At 38.5% G+C, this 18,329-nt stretch overlaps 1 protein-coding gene and 1 long non-coding RNA gene across 9 annotated transcripts in view; one reads left to right on the top strand and one right to left on the bottom strand.

Moving 5' to 3' along the window:
• Positions 1 to 4,261: 4,261 nt before the first annotated feature.
• On the bottom strand, positions 4,262 to 16,538 carry LOC139081198 (uncharacterized). The gene is made up of 3 exons (XR_011536322.1): positions 16,362 to 16,538; positions 11,141 to 11,280; positions 4,262 to 9,971 (listed from the first exon to the last, which is right to left on the bottom strand). It is a non-coding gene; the product is annotated as an uncharacterized lncRNA (long non-coding RNA).
• Positions 16,173 to 18,329, top strand: part of PCDH11X (protocadherin 11 X-linked) — a 666,144-nt gene continuing 663,987 nt past the window's right edge. For 4 of the 8 annotated variants that reach the window (XM_070606664.1, XM_070606665.1, XM_070606666.1 and 1 more), the window contains exon 1: positions 16,173 to 16,953. The gene's annotated coding sequence lies outside the window, so the exon portion shown is untranslated. The remainder of the gene's footprint in view (positions 16,954 to 18,329) is intronic. The other 4 variants (XM_070606660.1, XM_070606661.1, XM_070606662.1 and 1 more) reach the window with 1 other exon arrangement.

Here is an 18,329-nt window from a genome sequence, read left to right on the forward strand (position 1 = left end):
GTTCAGGAGGTGGAGGGATCTTTAAAGGTCTGCCAGCCACAGTACCCCTTCCTCTAAGAGACAAAACTTTCAGGATGCACAGCTTGGATTTAAGTCCACACTTGTCCCACTTGTAAATCCCTTTTGCTGTGAACAATTACACAATCATACACAGCAGTCTTGAGCTATAGCTTCTAGGGGTCAAGGGTCCTTACCCTTACCCTTTGGCCTCTTTCTCTCCTTAGAACCTTTCCTGCCCTGCCCAACCCTATATATTGAAGACATCCTATCTTCATAATGTATCTCCTTCTCACCTTCTATTAAATTCTAATCTTTGTCTTCCTGTATTTGAATTTTTTAATGTGCATTAGGTAATAATATGTACATAATTGTTGATCTGGAATAAATCTCTATGCCTAATTTATTTCTATCATGGGAGGCATGTTTTTCCCCAATGGACTGTGTCACTCAAATGGATCTTCTTCAATAATTTCTTATTTTAATTTCAACTAAATGAAAAGTTATAAGCCCATGAGAGTTTCTTATACTTTCCTTCTTCATTTTTCACTGGCAAAAATGTAGTTGCTAAATTCCAGTACAGAAAATGGTCAATTGAGGAGTATATAATCATGCTGCTGCTAAGGTTATTACCTAAGATATACGAAATCACATTTCATTTTGCAAGGGTATTTGTGAAAGAAGCTCTATTATAAAGAAAGCGTCTGAGGTGACGTAATAGTAGAAACGAAGTGCATATAGAAAAGTAACTATGAAAACATAGATCCGGTAGAGATTTAGAAAAATAATTGTTCAAATAAGCACAGTCCTTGAGTATGAATGGCCTGGAGACTAAAAAGAAGTTTATTTATCTTTCAACGGTGTTAAACTTCTAGCGGATAGAGACTTCATTCAGAAAACATGGAGATTAAATCTCTCTACTGGATAGAAAAGTGAGTGTGAACTTCTTCATTTGCAAGTTCTCACATTAATTGACCAAGAAAATTACTATTTCCATGCAAATGTTAGATGACCATAATCCTTCCTCACACATGAACATTCCTTTATTCCTTAGGGTCATTGCAAATCATAAAAGGGCTCATCACATGCATCTTAGAGGGTTTGTGAGTCTACCACAGCAAGGTCTTTTGGCATTTTAAGATAGAGGAACTAGATGATTTGTAAGGGTGCTAAGGGCTGGCCCCGTGGCCGAGTGGTTAAGTTCACACGCTCCGCTGCAGGCGGCCCAGTGTTTCGTTGGTTTGAATCCTGGGCGCGGACATGGCACTGCTCATCAAACCACGCTGAGGCAGCGTCCCACATGCCACAACTAGAAGGACCCACAACGAAGAATATACAACTACGTACCCGGGGGCTTTGGGGAGAAAAAGGAAAAAAATAAAATCTAAAAAACAAAAAAAAAGTAAGGGTGCTGGAACTCTGGCAAGAATATGTATTTTCACTACTTAGCATATGTTTACAAATTAAGATGCAACGCAGTTTGTTAGGAAAAACACTTACTTGGATTTAAGATATATGAATTTTAATTGAAGCCCTGCCTATAAGTCCTTTTACCTAGCCTGAGTTTCTGTTTCTTCATCAGTAAAACGGAAATGTGGGCCTAGATTTTTTTAAGATCTCAGTGAGTTCTGAGAGTCTATAATGACAGCATCACAGACTTCTGATTAGCATTTTGACAAGTGCATGTGCCACATCTGTGTAAACTGCCACTTTCCAGGCAAGCTGTTATTGGAACAAACTATGATCCAAGGCAAGCCCCTGGGAGTCAAGAGAACTTAGTTTACTTCCTGACTCCACCAATAATATGGTATAACCCTGGTGGCTTCATCTCTTTCAACCTCATCTCCCCATCTCTAAAACTGAGCTAAGGCTTTCTATAAACACATAATAGTGCTATTTTCTGAGGATCAAATCAAATAATAGACATGAAGCTGCTTTGAAAAGTTCAGAATTATACATAAATATGAGGAATAATAAATATATGCTGGCATGTTACTTTGATGAACAATTTATTCTGCCACTCAGTAAATGGGTATGCTCATGAATAGGTTATTTAAATCCACGGGGTCTCAGTTTTATCAACTGTAAAATGAGGATGATGGCCTCGGTCAGTGATTTCTTTTAAAGGTGTTTTCCGTTTTTTCAGCAGCAGAACTCTGACTTCATATAAAATATTAAGTGGAACCTCGCATATATATCAGGAAAAAAATCAGAGCAATCTAACTGAGGATGACCCAGGGCCTTGCCCACTCAGCCTCCTCCTCATTGTACCCCATACCTTAGTTCCTAAGGTCTCTCCTCATGAAACCCTAGGACTCTGAGGAATACAGTGTGAAAAGGTCTGGAGCAGATGATCCTTTATATGTCTTCCACTTTCAAATATATGTTTAAAATTAAGACAAATGAAAAGATTTATTCACTGCTTTTACACAGAAAATATTTTATGATCTAAGAAAAGAATAGAAAGTAAATTCAACACTTTTATAGCAACTTTTTTTGTCATTTGTGTTGTTTGTCCTTTGATTTTCATACTTTAAAGACTACAGTATCTTCCCAATTATGAAACAAAGTTTGTTGTCATAAAATATATTTATTATTTCTACTTCGTTGGTTAGAGATTAAAGCAGATTAATTCTTCATTTAAAACATCATTATAAAACAACTTCTTCTAGTGTTCTCATCATACAAAGTAGTCATTACCAGCTCCAAAAAATGATCATGAAATTGTCATAACAATACTGCTGAATTCTATGATAAACACTCACCAAGAACAGTCAATATCCTACTGACGTTATTAGACCCATAGAAAGACCCAGACCCCATTAGATTGACACATTTCAGAACACAACATTTTCTTTCCAAACAAGAACTAAGTTTATGACCATAAAATTATGCAGCTTTATGGTGCTCTTCTGAAAAAGGTATCAAAAATGGTTGATGATAAGTGAACTAAAAATATGTAGTGCTACTATTCCAACAAGGTATGTAATTAGTGAATAAGTACCTCCTGTACACCCAGCACGTATCCCTCATGAATTCAGAATTCCACTTGAAGAACGTCTTCATTTGTCTTAAACTTATGATAAAGTTTACCAGAGGAGCAACCATTTATGGTTATGAGGGAATATTTTGCTATCCAATTAGAAACATATTTTTAAAACTAATTGAAAGCCTATATGTATGTCTGAGTCAGGTTAATTTTAGAAAATATGTCTGATGGGTTTAAGCAGGAATACAAATAGAAATGACAAAGTAGTAGAAATTCCTTCATTATTTTTCAAAAACAACTTCAGTGAACAGAATGAAATTGCAAATGTCATTGATCAATTAAGTATATTATTTCCTGGGGAGAGTTTAATAAAAATACTAAAAATAAGTATTTTATTTTCAATAGCTGCTATGTTGAGCACTATTTTTAACCTTAACAAGAAGAAACGGTGATTTAAATATGTGGCTTTAGTGTCCATGGTTGAGTGTAGACAGCCAAAATTGCTACATCACACTGTAATTGCCTAGCATGTTAATAATCTATAAAGTGAAATTCGTCTGTGAGAGATCATTCAGCTGAACTGCCGAATCACATTCATTGGAATAAATGTGAGTTCTCTTGTATCTCTATAAAAAGTTAATCTCTTAACAAAACAAAGACAAAAGGAAATTAACAAAGAAATTATGGTCAATGAAATGAGTTTCACTTATACTGTGACTATCATCTGAAATCACTTTTCAAACCAATGTATCAGTCATCTCAGGAATGATACTTAGCAACAAAATAACACAGAGATTTGAGGCAGAATGCAAATGAAAATTACATGTAATGGATGCTATAAGGAGACTTTTAATTATTAGGCAGAATGTAATTTAGCAGAAATTGTACTTTGACCAAATAACTGATATTGCTTCTCTTGTACTCATGAATGTTTTGATATATAGTAAAGACACTCTAGTCCAAACGCCTAGAACTTAAAGAATTGCTACTTAAATCTATTTCATTTTAATCATTGTATACATTAAAACATAAAAATGTAAAATTTAGAGACATTAAAAATTAATTCTAAACATAATTAGGCTTCAGTTTCTCTCGTGATATTTCTTCAATATATAAGTAATTTTCATCTATTCTTTCATATGCTTTCTCAGTAGCAATATAATTACTTTATGTCACCATTTTTTAGAGTGGGTTCTACAGAACAAGCAGATGTCATTGACAAAAAGAAAAGAAAAAAGACTTCCCAGGCAATAAATATTGGAAAACTCTGAATTAGAATGTATTCAATCTATTTATTCGCTGCAATACATCTCAGAGCCTTTAAAGCTAATATTAATTACAAATCCAAGGAACATGCTTCAGGAAACATCACCCGAAGTAAATATATCACTTAGGTAATAAGCACGTGGCAAGGGTTATACGGTTGTCTGAATGAATCCTTAAAGTAGCTCAAAAAGCAAACTGATGGATCTGCTTCAGTCCTCTTAGGTGGGGCATTAGGATCGCCAAAGTGATCCATGACCAGCATTCATTGCCCAATTTAGATTTAGTGATCCCCCAATATTAGATTCGGTGATGCGCGGCCTCTAATTCAGCACCAAATGTTTCAGAATAGAAAGCATTAAATTTCTTACTTTTCCAATTTTTTTGTGAGCATGCATACATAGCATTTTAGCAATATCCAGCTTTCTGATCTATATTTTCTTTATTTTTTGAGTCCCCCCATCATCTTTTACATTTATTAGTTATTAACACTTGGCCAGTAGACTACTGAATGCTAATTTACGACATTCTCTGCATGTATGAACAAGTACCAGGAGTCAAAGAGAGAAAGACATTTCTTTCTCTCTATTGTCATTGTGATTTCAGGAAATGTTAGCATGTTTTTGGCATCCTTGCTTAATAGTCTGCATCCGTTTTAACAAGCTAAGTTAAAGAAGAATCTTATTCTTTCACACTTAGGATTTGTCATTATGTTGAGATTCATCAGTTTAATTAGTTAGAGCACTGTGCTAATGAGTCCAAGGCCATGGATTTGAGTCACATATAGGCCAGTTAATTTTGTACAGAAAAAAATATTTTGTTTCCACCCTCACTAGGCCCTTTGCCATTAACTAACTCTCTAACGAATTTCTATTTTTTGATCATAAAGGAAACCCATCACTGCTGTTATTTAAAAAAGAAAAAAGGAGCAAGCAGGATCATATGCATATGTGGGCAGCGTACCCATGGGTCATTATTAACCAGCAGAACTTCAGCCATATCTTTAAACACATACTTTACTTAAAGAAACTTTCCTAAGGAGAAAAATTCAAGATTTAATCACATTTTAACTAAAAAATGCTCTATTTTAACCAGTACATTTCAAGTTGCTCTTTCTCTTAAACAATTATCAGCATTTTTTAATTGAAAAATATTATATGCCGTATAACTACAAACATAAAAACAATTAAGAGATTCATGGGACATTATCTGCTAAAATCTAATTACTCTTTATTTTTGTAAAAGAAACCCATTCACTTTAATTTAGTCTGCAAAGCATGATTTCATTTTTCTTCTCAGAGCAGACCGTAAATAGTAGCATCGAATTTCAACTGGAGTAGATAAAAATCATCCCATCGCTTCCTATCCCTTGCCATTTAAAAATAACAAAATGACAACTGGTCTGAAGAAAAGTTTTAAAGTTTGACTAATGTTCCTTTTGTGTGAAATATAATATACTTAGCAGTTCAAAGTGGAAAAAATCTAATCCAAGAGAGGATTGTCATCACAGAACTCGAAAGAAAGATTGATTTGATAGTTTTCTATTTTATGTTCAATACAAAATTCCATTTCATTTGATTTCTCAGGAATATCATATATCCTTTAAACATGACAGATGATTATCTGAGAAGAAAAATGTCTTACGACCAGAAGTCCAAAACTTGAACAAATTCTATAATTTCCAAGATGATAAAGGCTACTCCTAGTTTACAGAGCTCCATATTATACAGATTGCATGCTTTTTGTCCTTTAATTAAAGGACAAAAATCTCTTTCACCAGTATATGGAGATTTTGTTTTTGTTTTCCCCTTACTTGCTGATGTGACTAAGAATCATATTCCAGAAGCCCACAAAAATCATCAAAATTTTTTCAGAATTAAAAACTGAAGCTATTTTGTACGCCTAAATGAATCTGGTCAGTAAAGACCCAAGCCTACAACTTAAATTTATTCTTAAAGGTATTTTTTACTTTCTCTGGAAGAATGAAAGGGAGATCTTTTGACATGGATAGAGGGTGAATCCTGGTATTGCAGAGTCTGAAGCTTATACACAGGGGCTCTCTTTAACAAAAGAATACAAAATTACTAATACGAAATTTGATTTAAAGAAAATATTAATTTATAGAGAAAAAAGAATCACAAAAAATGACAAATTTATATAAGCGGACATCACCAATAAGGCAAAAGCCAAGAGAATAGTATATGTGTATTAATAAACTGTTTGACATAGCTCTATAATACTTGAAAACTTTCTGGAGCTTCATAGTTAATCTGCCTCTGTTTATATCAGTCATTTGATCACTGTGTGGCTGTTCAAATAATCTAAACTAGTGACAATCTGCTGTTTCAAAATATCTATCGCTATATATCTACATCTATCCATCTATCTATCTATCTTACAAATGTATGTATATACATACACACATATATATACAATACAAAGCATTCATTTTAATTTGGGAATGTATTTCAGGGCAAATGGCTCCTCAGGGAAGGTGTAAGTTATATGGTGGGAGGTGAGGTGGAAGGGGATATTTATTTTCTGCAGATAGATCGAGGTTACCAATCCCTGCCTCCCTCAATTAACGGGGTTGTACTCAGCATTATATAACTCACCATAGAGCTATAAATTACACGTGAAACGGAAAGGCTATTTAAGGAATTAATATACCTAAAAATGTGCATTGAATATATAGTTCTTCATTAAATATTTGTTTGTAAATGAATAGATGAACTAACAAATGAATGGGTGAATAATACAGTTAGCCCCACCTCCCATTTTCTTTTACCTCAATGACTGCTTTAAGTGTCTAATGAAGTCTAAATCTATTGGAGCGTCCAACTACATTAGACTATCTGTGTCAGGTACTCCATTAGCTGCGTTTATGCTCATTATCTCATTTATTCCTCATAACAATTCTCGAGGTAATTATATATCTCAACACACAGTTATCGAAATTGGAATTTAGAGCATTTAAGTCACTTATCAAATGTTATACAGCTAGAATGACATAGAATTACAAATTGAATTCAGGCTTTCTAGACTACTAGATAAAATACACTGTAGCTGTTTCTACTCCCTTCATGCCATGCTGTAAAAATATAGCCAAAAAAGAGGAGCCTATTAAAATTGTGTTCTAGATAAGTTCTAGACAAAAATGTAATACATTATGGCAAAAATAGATACAATGGAATCTCTCACTGTTGTGCTACAATGTACAGAGTTCTTCAATTTATTAGCTTTCATTTCCATGTCCCTAGATTGCTCTTCCTAGCCTCAGTTTTGAATGGAGTCTGGTCTGCTTTGGGCAGCAGCACATCAAGGGTAACATGAATATTAATAGTATGACATAGCCATGTGCAGAAGGATTCACCTCATCACAATGGGTCAGACAGGTTTGAAGAGCCCAGAGAGGTGCTTTTAAAACTGCCCGGCAGCAGTTTTCATACTATTTGAAAAGGGTTCCCTAGTTGAATAAACTCTTCATATACCCCTGCTGGAAAGTCACCACACATATTTGCATATTAAAGACACTCAAGGTCCTACTCTAAATAAACCTGTTTCTCCTCTCGCCAGCAAACCCTACCTCACCCAACTTCAACATGTTCCTCTGCTGCCCCCTGGAGGGTCTTAGCCACAGCAAGCACACCATCACTGCCCTCTCCCCTCGGAGTTGTTTTTCTATTGCAGACTACACAGCGGGAACTCTGGCCTGAGGTGCTCAAAGTAAAAAGGTTAGGGGTTCAGGGGCAGAGTTTGAACATCGATTTGTATTTCTCCACCATTGCTAACTGATAACTGTCTTTCCTTCTTTCCAGAGTCTGCAGTATGAAGATCATTGTGAGGAGAAAGGTGACTTCAATTTTTTTTGCTATCACTTGCATGTCTCCCCACACCAGTCTCAATATGAGCATTTTATCCTGCTGGAGTACTTGTTGAAAAGTTGAAAGAGAAATAGTATAGAGTAAGTTTTAAAAGTCATGGCGTTGAAGTTGAAGGACAAAGTAAAGAAAATGAGTTTGAAAGAAAAAGGGACCTGTACTGCCTTCCCTCTCTCAGGACCCTGAGGATGCCTATTCTTCATACCCCCCTCTCCCCCACCCCTTCTTCTCCTTTCTCCTCCTCCTCCTCCTCCTCCTTGAGATCCAATCCAGGTTACTAGTTCCCATATATGCCTTGGGGACAAAATATTATCTTTTAGTTTTTGGATTTCTTTTCATTTATTATTAGTTGACTAGAACTCTAAACCAAGTTAATTTTGTTAAGAGTTTATTGAACTATAATTTATGGCTGCTTGGTAGAGCCAATCCAACGTAACCACAAAGATATCGTTTATCTGAAAATTTTGCCAATCTAGACTGCACCTCATGCCATAGTTTTTCTGCGAAGTATAAGCAGCAGGCACTATATTTCAGAGAAAATTTCAATTTATATTATTTTTATGCATTGTATAACCTAGAATGACCTTTGAAAAAGAGACTAGAATGACACAGAGTTAAAAATGAGTTAATTTAGTACAAACTATAGCAGTATTTAATTCTCCATGAAATGTTAGTTTGTAACAATAGTTGACAAATACAGTTTAATACTTTCAATATAAGTATATACTTCTTGAAGTCCTCGACTAACTTTGAAGATATACATTTCATTGTCTGTGTCACTAGTTGATATACACTTCAAAGTTACCACACATCTTATCTTGTAAATGCGTTTTTAAAATATTATCGCCTTTTCAGAAATCCATTCAGGCTCCCCACCCCAAGTGATCCTTGTAAAAATGGGACAATTGTAATAATTCATAGGATATTTGGAAACCTCTGTCATTTAACAAGTTTATAACAAAGCTAATTTCACATTCTCTGGTATTTTATTCGTAATTTTCCTATGATTGTTACATCCTTATGATTTTTTTTGGAGAATAATTTATAATTGATGAGAGTAGAAATGTGGGTGTTAAGTAATTCATTCAATTGCACTGTTGGAGAATTATAAACATCTGTGAATAACATATTACTTATTGTGATGAATTGCAAAAGGCTTACCAACATAGCCTACCCACTTCAGCATCTTCCATAAAATATATGGTCCAAAAATGTAAAACATAAAATGTGAGGCTAGAGTCATAAGTTGTTTTGGTATTTATGGGGCAGTTCTAAGAAAGTTGTCTTGTTGGGATCAACCAACAAGTTGATTACCTCAGCCAAGCAGGTAATATCTCATTGATACTCAGCCTAGGGCACCAGAGAAATGGACCCGTGGAAACTAGGCAGGATGCCAATGCTCCAACTAAGTATTAGAGCCTGCACACTGGTACTAGCAGTGGGTATTAGAGTGCCACTCAGATAATTGAGGTAGATGGCTAATTGTGCAAACTAGATAGCTAAGATTAGTCTTGGAGTAAAACTCGGATCTGCTGAATTTACCACAAGAACACTGAATACTGGGTCTGAAAAGACATAGAATTTAAAACCCCATCAGTTGACAAGGTGGAGAGTTTTGAAGGATTCTTTGGTATGACAGGATTAGGTTCAGTCTGGAGAAACTCCTTTAGCGCTTTGAGCTTCAGCAACAGATTTAGAGAAGATGGAGCCTAATAACAACATCCTCAGTGGAAGGAATCCAGGAACAATATTTTCTTTTAATTTCCAACTTTGTGTTATGCTTTTTTCCCTTAAAAGGAGAATGCTTCTATGCTCCAAGCACTTTTTCTTCACTATCTATCCTGTCAAAAAAGGCAAACACAATAGGATCAATAGTGTGCCAAGTTGCATTTGTGGTTTCACTTTATTTAGTAGTTAGTCAAGAAAAAACAATTAATTGAAAAATTCAAGACATCTTTTCTTTTTTGGCAAGAAAGTAAAATGAGTTACCATTCTTCACCTTATATGAAAGGAAACCTAAAAGGAATAGTTGAGACCAGCCGCACTTTGGCAACTGAGTAAAATTCTTGGTTTTTATATTTTATCCAAAAACAGAAACTGACATTCAGCTAAGTTTCAGTAATGATGAAATGAAAACTGTTCGATCTTAAAAGAAAACAGAAACCCTGTGTTGATTACCTAAATGCATGTCTAATCATTTAAAATGAGATGTCTGAAGTACCCTAGTCAACAGAAAAATGGCTCCAAGTAGCCATCCATTAAACACTATGTTGACTAAACCACAGCTATGGTTGTTAAAAAAAAAAAAAAAAAGAGTAAGGCAGTTTTCCTACATGTTTCAGTGAAATACACAATATATTTGTTAACATACATCAGAAAATATAACTGATTTCACAAACCATACAGAAGTTAAATCTACTTAGCTCATAGTCATATAACAGAAATAAAGAAGCTTAAAAAGTAAAGAAGGCTCAGAGTGGTGTGGGATTAGTCCAGGATTCTTAAAAATGTATATTTTTATCAATCTCAATATATTGCTTTGGAAACATTATATGATTGTTTTTAAATGTGTGTGTATTTCCTAAATTTAGAGCAGTAGCTGATACCTACTTCCTGAAGAGGTGACCACATAGGAGTTTTGGTAGGATGGAAAAAAAAATCAATGTCAATGTTAAAAGAAACAACAAAAAAGAATTCTCTTCTCCCCAGCAATCAAAATCTCTTTGAATCTTTCACATCACCGGGCAACATCTGGATAACTCAAGCTAATGCCTGTCCTAAGAAAACAAGGATAGAGACCGCTAATAGCATTCTGATCCTTCTATGCTTTAAAAGACAATAATTTTCCCTGCTCGTGTGCTTCTATCACAATACAGGAAAATAACACACAGATGAAAAGCCACATGCAGTACAGTTTGCAACTGCTAATCTGTAGAAAAATGAGAGTACAGTAGGAGCGACACATTCTTTAGAAGGAAACAGTAACCTTGAGGACAACATCACCACTTACCTTTACTCATTTAATTGCATTAATCAGAGCTCAGTGCTTCAGCAAAGTTCAGCTATACACATAAGGCTGTAATTCCCAGGCTCCTACGAAAGAAATTCAGCTGTAGTTTCTGTCCACTACAAGTGTGTAGCTGTTCAAGCCTAGAGAGGAAAAAAAAAACCTTATATGGCATGATTATCAAACAATTGCCCCACCCATACTTAATTACAGAGGTTGCTAGAGTAGTCAGGGATTTCTGTCGAAATCTTTCCTGCAATAAAAGCCCTTTCTTGGGTATTTTTCTTTCTCGTCCTCCCCTCCTTGAGCTTTGGTAAAGTTTTTCTCAAAGCAGGGAACCATGTCAAACTTTCCCAATTATTTGCCCCAGCACTATAGCAAACTTGTAATAATTTTATTATTTTGGTAATGTTGCAAAGTCAGACGCAGGACTAAAAAAGCCTTGCAAGTCATGTCCAGGAGGAAATAGAGAAGTGGTAGTTTCATTTCACAGGTATGCCCTTTTCAAATTCTTATAATCTATAGTGGTGGAGTGGGAAGGGCGTTGGAAGACTTTGTTCATCCTTCTAAGCTCTCACTAATAGCACCCTCTAGTGTCTCCAGTTGAGCTATGCATTTTGTCATCAGCTAGGTACAGCATTTCTGCAGTCAAACTACTGAAAACATAGAGCTCCATAACTACCAGGCTTTCTCCGTTTCTTTATCTTTAGCTTCTGTTGAAATTCATTTGCCCTCGGTGTACCTGCACCAGTTTCAGCCTTATTTTCATTTGCGACTTGAATGCCTCAACGCTAGAAATATCTACCAATTAAGTATAAAAGTGCCTGCACAAATTATGATAGTAAAAATGCTCAGAATTGAGAAATTGCTTTTAACTCCTCAAAGCACTAGCATAAACATTATCATTTTGTGTGTCACAAAATCCCCCCCCCATCCCCGCCACCACCACACATGTATGTTTGTCGTCCTTTTAAGAGAGGGAAGTAGAATGATTTCGCTTGAGATAAAGAAAACTAATTCTTAACTAAAGGTTTATCTTTAAGTAGTCCCTAACATGTTAAAGGTTTTTTTTTTTTTTTAATTTTGCTTAACATCTGTAATTCCTAAGTCTTGGAGAGTGAAAACTTTTTAGCTTAATGTCAGGCACTGTCCTAAGCATTTTAGGTGCATTACCTTATTTAAATATCACTGCAATAATTGAGTTGAATAAACATTATCCCTATTTTTACATGAAAAAATTGAAGCTTGTTAGGATAACTCTGTGCAAAAAAAGTATAACGAAAGCCACAAATATAATTTTAAGTTTTCTACCAGCCACATGAAAAATACTGAAAATAAACAAGTGAAATTATTTTTAATAATATGTTTAGCTAACCAATTAGTCAAAATATTATCATTTCATCATGCAATTTATATAGAAATATTATAATATTATAATATTTTACATACGTGTGTGTGTGTGCATGTGCTAAGTATTCAAAATAGGGTGTGCATTTTGCACTCACAGCACATCTCAATTTGGATTAGCCACATTTCAAGTGCTCAATAGCCACATGCGGCTAGTGGCTATCTTATTATACTGTAAAGGTCTAGAGATTAATTTGCCCACAGACAGACAGGTAGAAAATGCCAGAGCCAGCACTCCAAATTTGGCCAAAACCAAAGTCCTTTTCTGAACCACTGGGCATTATTGCCTTCTACTAATTGCAATTATTGTTGATGGTTAATATTAAATGTGAAAAATATCACAGAGAATGTAATTTATCCAGTCTTACAGTTTTGTGCGCACACATCCACCTATTTTCTCAATAACAGCGATGATTTATTGATTGTAACATTTATGTGCAATTTATGGTGCAAGTTGTCCTGAACAACACAAAGATGAATGGAATTTGATGCAAAATAACTGTCACATGATACAAAGTACTCATTCTCATCCATCTGCATGACCCGTGCATTTTCTCTGCAGACAGTACATGGGAAGGCAAATCATAATCAGATGGCAGACTGCTTGATAAGAGGTGTTTCAATGCAAGGGCAATTGAAATCTCAGAATATTTGATTGGCATCATCAATCTCGTGTCAAGGGTGGTTTTGCCAGTGAGATGAAAACGTACATGGATAAGAGTTACCAATGCTCATCTATGAGTATTATTTTACTAGGCCTCCATGGCTGATCAATCCCTCTTCAGATTAACACATTATCTCAGTTTTAATCAATTCTTATCGGCCTGAGAAACATCCTTACTCACTGAAGTATTTTAAATCTCTTTTCTGTCCATTCTGTAATTATATAATAGTTTTATAGTTTAGACTCAGAGATTAGACATATTTCCATGTTTATAGGGTAACATTGCCGTAATTTCCCTTTTCTGACCTTCGTAGAATTCTGGGTCAAGCTCCATATTGGAACACTGACCAAATAAAATGTAATAAATATCAGAGATCCTCCATAGTATCTCCTCCAAAAAATAAATTCCTACAGTTCCTTTTTAACTTTTCAGGGCTTTCATTAATTATAAAATTTTGATGTAATGCAAATTCTGAAAATATGTAACCACACAATCTGAGGCCCATATGCTGAAGGTCAGCATAGTGGACTGGAAATGATGTGGACTTGAATTTCCCAACTCTATAGCTATATAATCTTGGGCATTTTACCTAGTCTGTTTCCTCATTTTTTTTAAAAAAAATGAACCTAATAATACGTATCTCATAGAACGATTTTGAGGATTAATAGGACAATGTATATAATGCAGACGGTGCATAAAAGGCATTCAATCAAGGAGTTCTTCTCTCTGTAAGTAGGCAGAGTAGAGGCCTCATTAGTTGTTTTAGAGTTAGAGCACTGAGAGGAGAGCTTTTGCCAGGTGCCCTGTCTTTTGGTTATTCCATTGCTCATTGATGCCACCATCAGACAGAATGCAGGAAAAGAGAAAATGGAAACAAATTTCATTATTATCAGATGTAGAATTCTGTCAGTCTTACCAGGAAAGTGAATTTCTCAGATGATTTTCCGGGTCACTTGGTTCAACTAGTAGTCTTCTTGGTGTGTAAGTCGTGTTTCCACTCTACAGAAATAATTTTCTATTGGACTATACACTTAAAACTAAATGGTGTGCTATATATTATAGATGAATCTAGATTAACTATAAAGCAACCACGTAGCTGAATTTAGGAGCTGTACACTCTGAATGGAAATCCAGAGTCTGTAACTCTTTAGCTCCATAGTCTTGTGCAAATTACCTGTCCTCTATGAACTTCAGTTTCAGGAATTGTAAAATGTGGATAATAATACTAACTTCATGAGTCTGTCATGATGATAACTTACAATACTTCATAACAGTCATTGAATAGTTCTCTCCCCCTGCCTTGGGTTTGGATGGAAATCTTAAGAAATAAATTAATTGCTGTCTAGTGAATGATTATTGTGGATGTTATGAAAGATTATTAGTGCTCTCAGAGTGCTTCTATGGCGTGGCTTTGCCATACTGTCCTGGATCAATCAGTGATTTTATTTTCATTGAATTCCAGCCATCCCCTGTGACAGGGTCTCATCCAGCAGACTCCAGGAGTCGGAGCTGCAAGCATTTGACAGCTTCTGATTTCATCTCCAAGACATTTCCTAGCTCCCAAGAAGAGGACAATGCATGTGCCGGATACTATGAATAATGGAGGCAGAGTTACAGGAGGAGTAAAATGTAATAGTAAATACTTCCTTGTGTCCTCTTTCATGCAGATGGCACTGAACTGTGCTGCTAATGTCACTCTCAGTAGTGGCTTTAGGTGTAAAAAAAATACAACAGAAAAAAAGTGATGTGAGAAATATTTGAATAAAGGTTTCAACCTTTAAAAATATCAGGAATCGGAAAGAAGGCAGTTATGAAGATGGAGAGGGTCATACTAGGGAAAGAAGACAGAAACATTTGCCTTTCAATTAAAAGAAAAACTTGCCATGAAGAAAACTTGCCATTAGAGAAAATAAACTCACAATAATTGGCAAAATTTTTCCTTCTTGAAGTTCTATCCCTATGCAGATGCATTCCCCCTTCCATTCAGTAGACAAAAATAAAAATGAATACTGTGCTCTTGGCGCCCGAAAACATTATCTACTTTTTCTCCTTTTATTTCAGGAAAGAGAGCCTCCTCCTTCCAAAAACAAAGCAGAGCACTAAAAAGATAGGATTTTCTATTGGTTCAGCACATAAAATGGATTTTTCTTCTAAAATCCTACACCTTTCTGGGGAAGAATTTAGAGAATTCACCTGGTTCATTCTCTGGCTTCTGGATAAATTTGAGTATTTGCTCCTTGGAGCAAGAATCAGAGTAGACCAGCCGGGAAGGTTTGGGTGGTTGTTGCCATTTGCTTTTAATCTCATGACAGGGACAGGGGAATTAGCCCTGTTTCTAGACACCCAAGACCCATCCGAGCTATAAACCAACCACGTTGCCCTTGGTCGCTTTAGTGGTCTTGGGAGACCTGGCACCCGGATGCCCGCTCGGGCGTCACCGACTAGGCAGCCAGAGCGCGCTGGCAAGCACCAGTCTTGCGGCTCCGGGCTGGGTTCCTTCCTCTCTTGCATCCTTTCCTACCTCGGACACGCGCTATCCGCTCCCGCGATGCTGCCCTGGCCCTGGCCCTGGCCCTGGCCCTAACTAAAGCAGTCCGAAGCCACCGACCTGACCTGCTTATACTCACTGGTACTTGCTCTCTGGGATAGCCAAATGCTAGATCTCCCCCTCAACCCCCTCTCCGCCGCCTCCAAACGATCAATCTGAAAAACAAGCGAGGTACCAGACCCGGCTCACAGTTGAGTGTAATATATGCAGACACAGTCTCTCTGCTCCAATTGCGGCTCTGCCGGACTCCTGCCCCTACTTCCACTAGTCTGCCTTAAGTATCCTTTGTATGAGAAAATGGTGCTGCTGGAAGCTTGTTCTCTAGCTGGAGACAAGGCGGTCAGCGGGATCACGAGAAAAGCATACATAACAAGAAAAATAAAACTTCTGTAAGATAATGTGAATGAGTTAAACTTAAAGGGAAGCCGAAGAGAGCAGCAAGCAGAGGACAGAGCGAGCAATGCATGCCCTCGTTTTCGCTCTGCAAAGCTGACAGCCCGAAAGCGGCGCGTTTTCCCCAGTAGCGGGTCCCGCACTCGAGTGTGCCGCCAGCCCACATTCTGCCGCCTTCTCGGGGCAGCGAACAGTAACTTCCTAAGCTTACCTCCATCTCGCCCCCGCCCTTCTCCCCCGGTTCCCCGTCAGCCGGGAGGGGCCGTCCCCGGAGCGGTGGGGGATGTGGGGTGCAGGGAGTGGGGACCAGAGGGGGGTACCCAGCAGTTGGTGCTGCACCATCCCCTCCCAGCAGGCGGCCCGGGCACTGGTTCACTTCCCTCCCCCCGCCCTCCACTCGCTCACCCCCCTTCCTTCCCCCTTCTCCCCCTCTATCAAGTCCCTCCCCCTCGCCATTGAAAAGGGCTGGCTCGGCACTGGCTCCTTGCAGTCGGCGAACTGTCAGGGCGGGAGGAGCCGTGAGCCCGAGCTGCACGCAGCGGCCCGCGCGGCAAAGCAGAAAGCAAGCTGAACAGAGTGCGCAGAGTGGCAGTGACAGCGGCGACACAGGCAGCCCAGGCAGCCCAACCAACCGGGGCGGCCCGAACAGCTTCAGAGGCAGCCTCCACTACACCAGCTGCTCCGCGGACTGCGAGCTGTGGCGGAAGAGCCCGCTACAGCAATCGCAGTCTCCGTGGAGCTAGCAGAAGCCTTTTCTCTTTTTCACTTACCACCTCATTCTACTCTAGAGGCTTCGATCACTGGTAAGTATTGGGTCTGGGTGCCAGAACAGAGCGCGGCGTGTGAGGTGTGCGTCCCGCACTTAGTGCGCGGAAGCTTCCTGCCGCCTGCGCCTGGGGTCTTGACTATGACCACAGAGTGGTTTTAGAGACGCTTCTGATTTCCTCCCTTCCTTCTTCCCCCATCTCTTCCTTAGAAATAGGAGAAAGAGCAAACCCCAGAGGTGAGCGCAGACAGAGTATCTTTTTGGCACTGCCACCGCTCGGCTTGGCTTGGTTACTTTTGCGAAAACTCTCACTTCTGTCAAAAAAGTGTCCGCGCGTGAATTTCTCCTACATTGGCAGTGCAAAAAGGTCTTTCACTTTAATGGATACAGTTAGCTTCGAGGCTGAGAAAGCTCTAAGATCCGAGCAGGTGCTGAGAAAAGATCACACCTTGGACTCTCGGGCTAGCGCAGCAGAGCGGTCCGAGCTAAGGGGCAATGCCCCGAGCCCAGAAAGAGCCCGCTTCGGACCTTGCGCGGCCCGACCCCGCTGCGCTCTATCTCTGGGGGCCGGAGGTTTCGATCCCTGCCAGGCTGGCTCTAACCCTTGGGGACACGACCCTTGGCGCAGAGCGAACGAGAGCGCCGAGAGCGCCGCGCGCCACAGTGAGCGCAGGGTCCCCCGGGCCATTCCGCCTGGTCCTTGCCTGCCCCCCCTTCCTTCCCGCCCTACTCGTGGGGCTGTGCTCAGCCAGCACCTGCTGGATGTGGAGATGGTAGGTGTGGAAAATTCTGCCTAGGTTTAAAAAAGGAACTTCTTATAATCGCGTAGCCGAAAAGGGGCATCATTTTCTCATTTAAAAAGGAATCACTTTTTCTAAGAGTGTAGCTGAATAAAAAGGGTTCTACTTTCTCTAAAGAAATGACTTTTCATCCCTTAGCCAAAAACGCCTACCTAGCTCATAAATTGTATGACGTTTACTAAGAACCGAAAAACAGTTTATCACTCCACAAAGGAATTAGTTTTTTTTTTTTAAGCGCGTAGCCATAAACCGGCCCCTTTTCGCGAAAATGAATGCTTCTTAATAGGAGAGCGTCATCAGAAAAGGTGACTTTTTAAAAGCGCGTAGCCGCCAGTGGGTCCTTTTCTTTAGGGACTTTAGAGGAGCGGAGCGGCAGTCTGCCCTCGGTTGGAGACAGGACTTGCATATGAGCGCTTAGCCGAAAATTGACTTCATTCCCTCTCCAATAAAAGGAGGGGGGGTCACTTTTCAAGAGTGTACAGTGAGAACCACTACCTTGCCTCCCCCAAGGAAAGACTTTCAGAGCTCAACTGAAAATGACCTCCTCGATTCCAGAATGAATGATTCCGCGCTTCGCTGCTTTGGCAGCCTTTGCGGTTTAGGGTGCGGGGCA

Source organism: Equus przewalskii, chromosome X (assembly GCF_037783145.1).
Source record: "Equus przewalskii isolate Varuska chromosome X, EquPr2, whole genome shotgun sequence".
NCBI classification, from domain to species: Eukaryota; Metazoa; Chordata; class Mammalia; order Perissodactyla; family Equidae; genus Equus; species Equus przewalskii.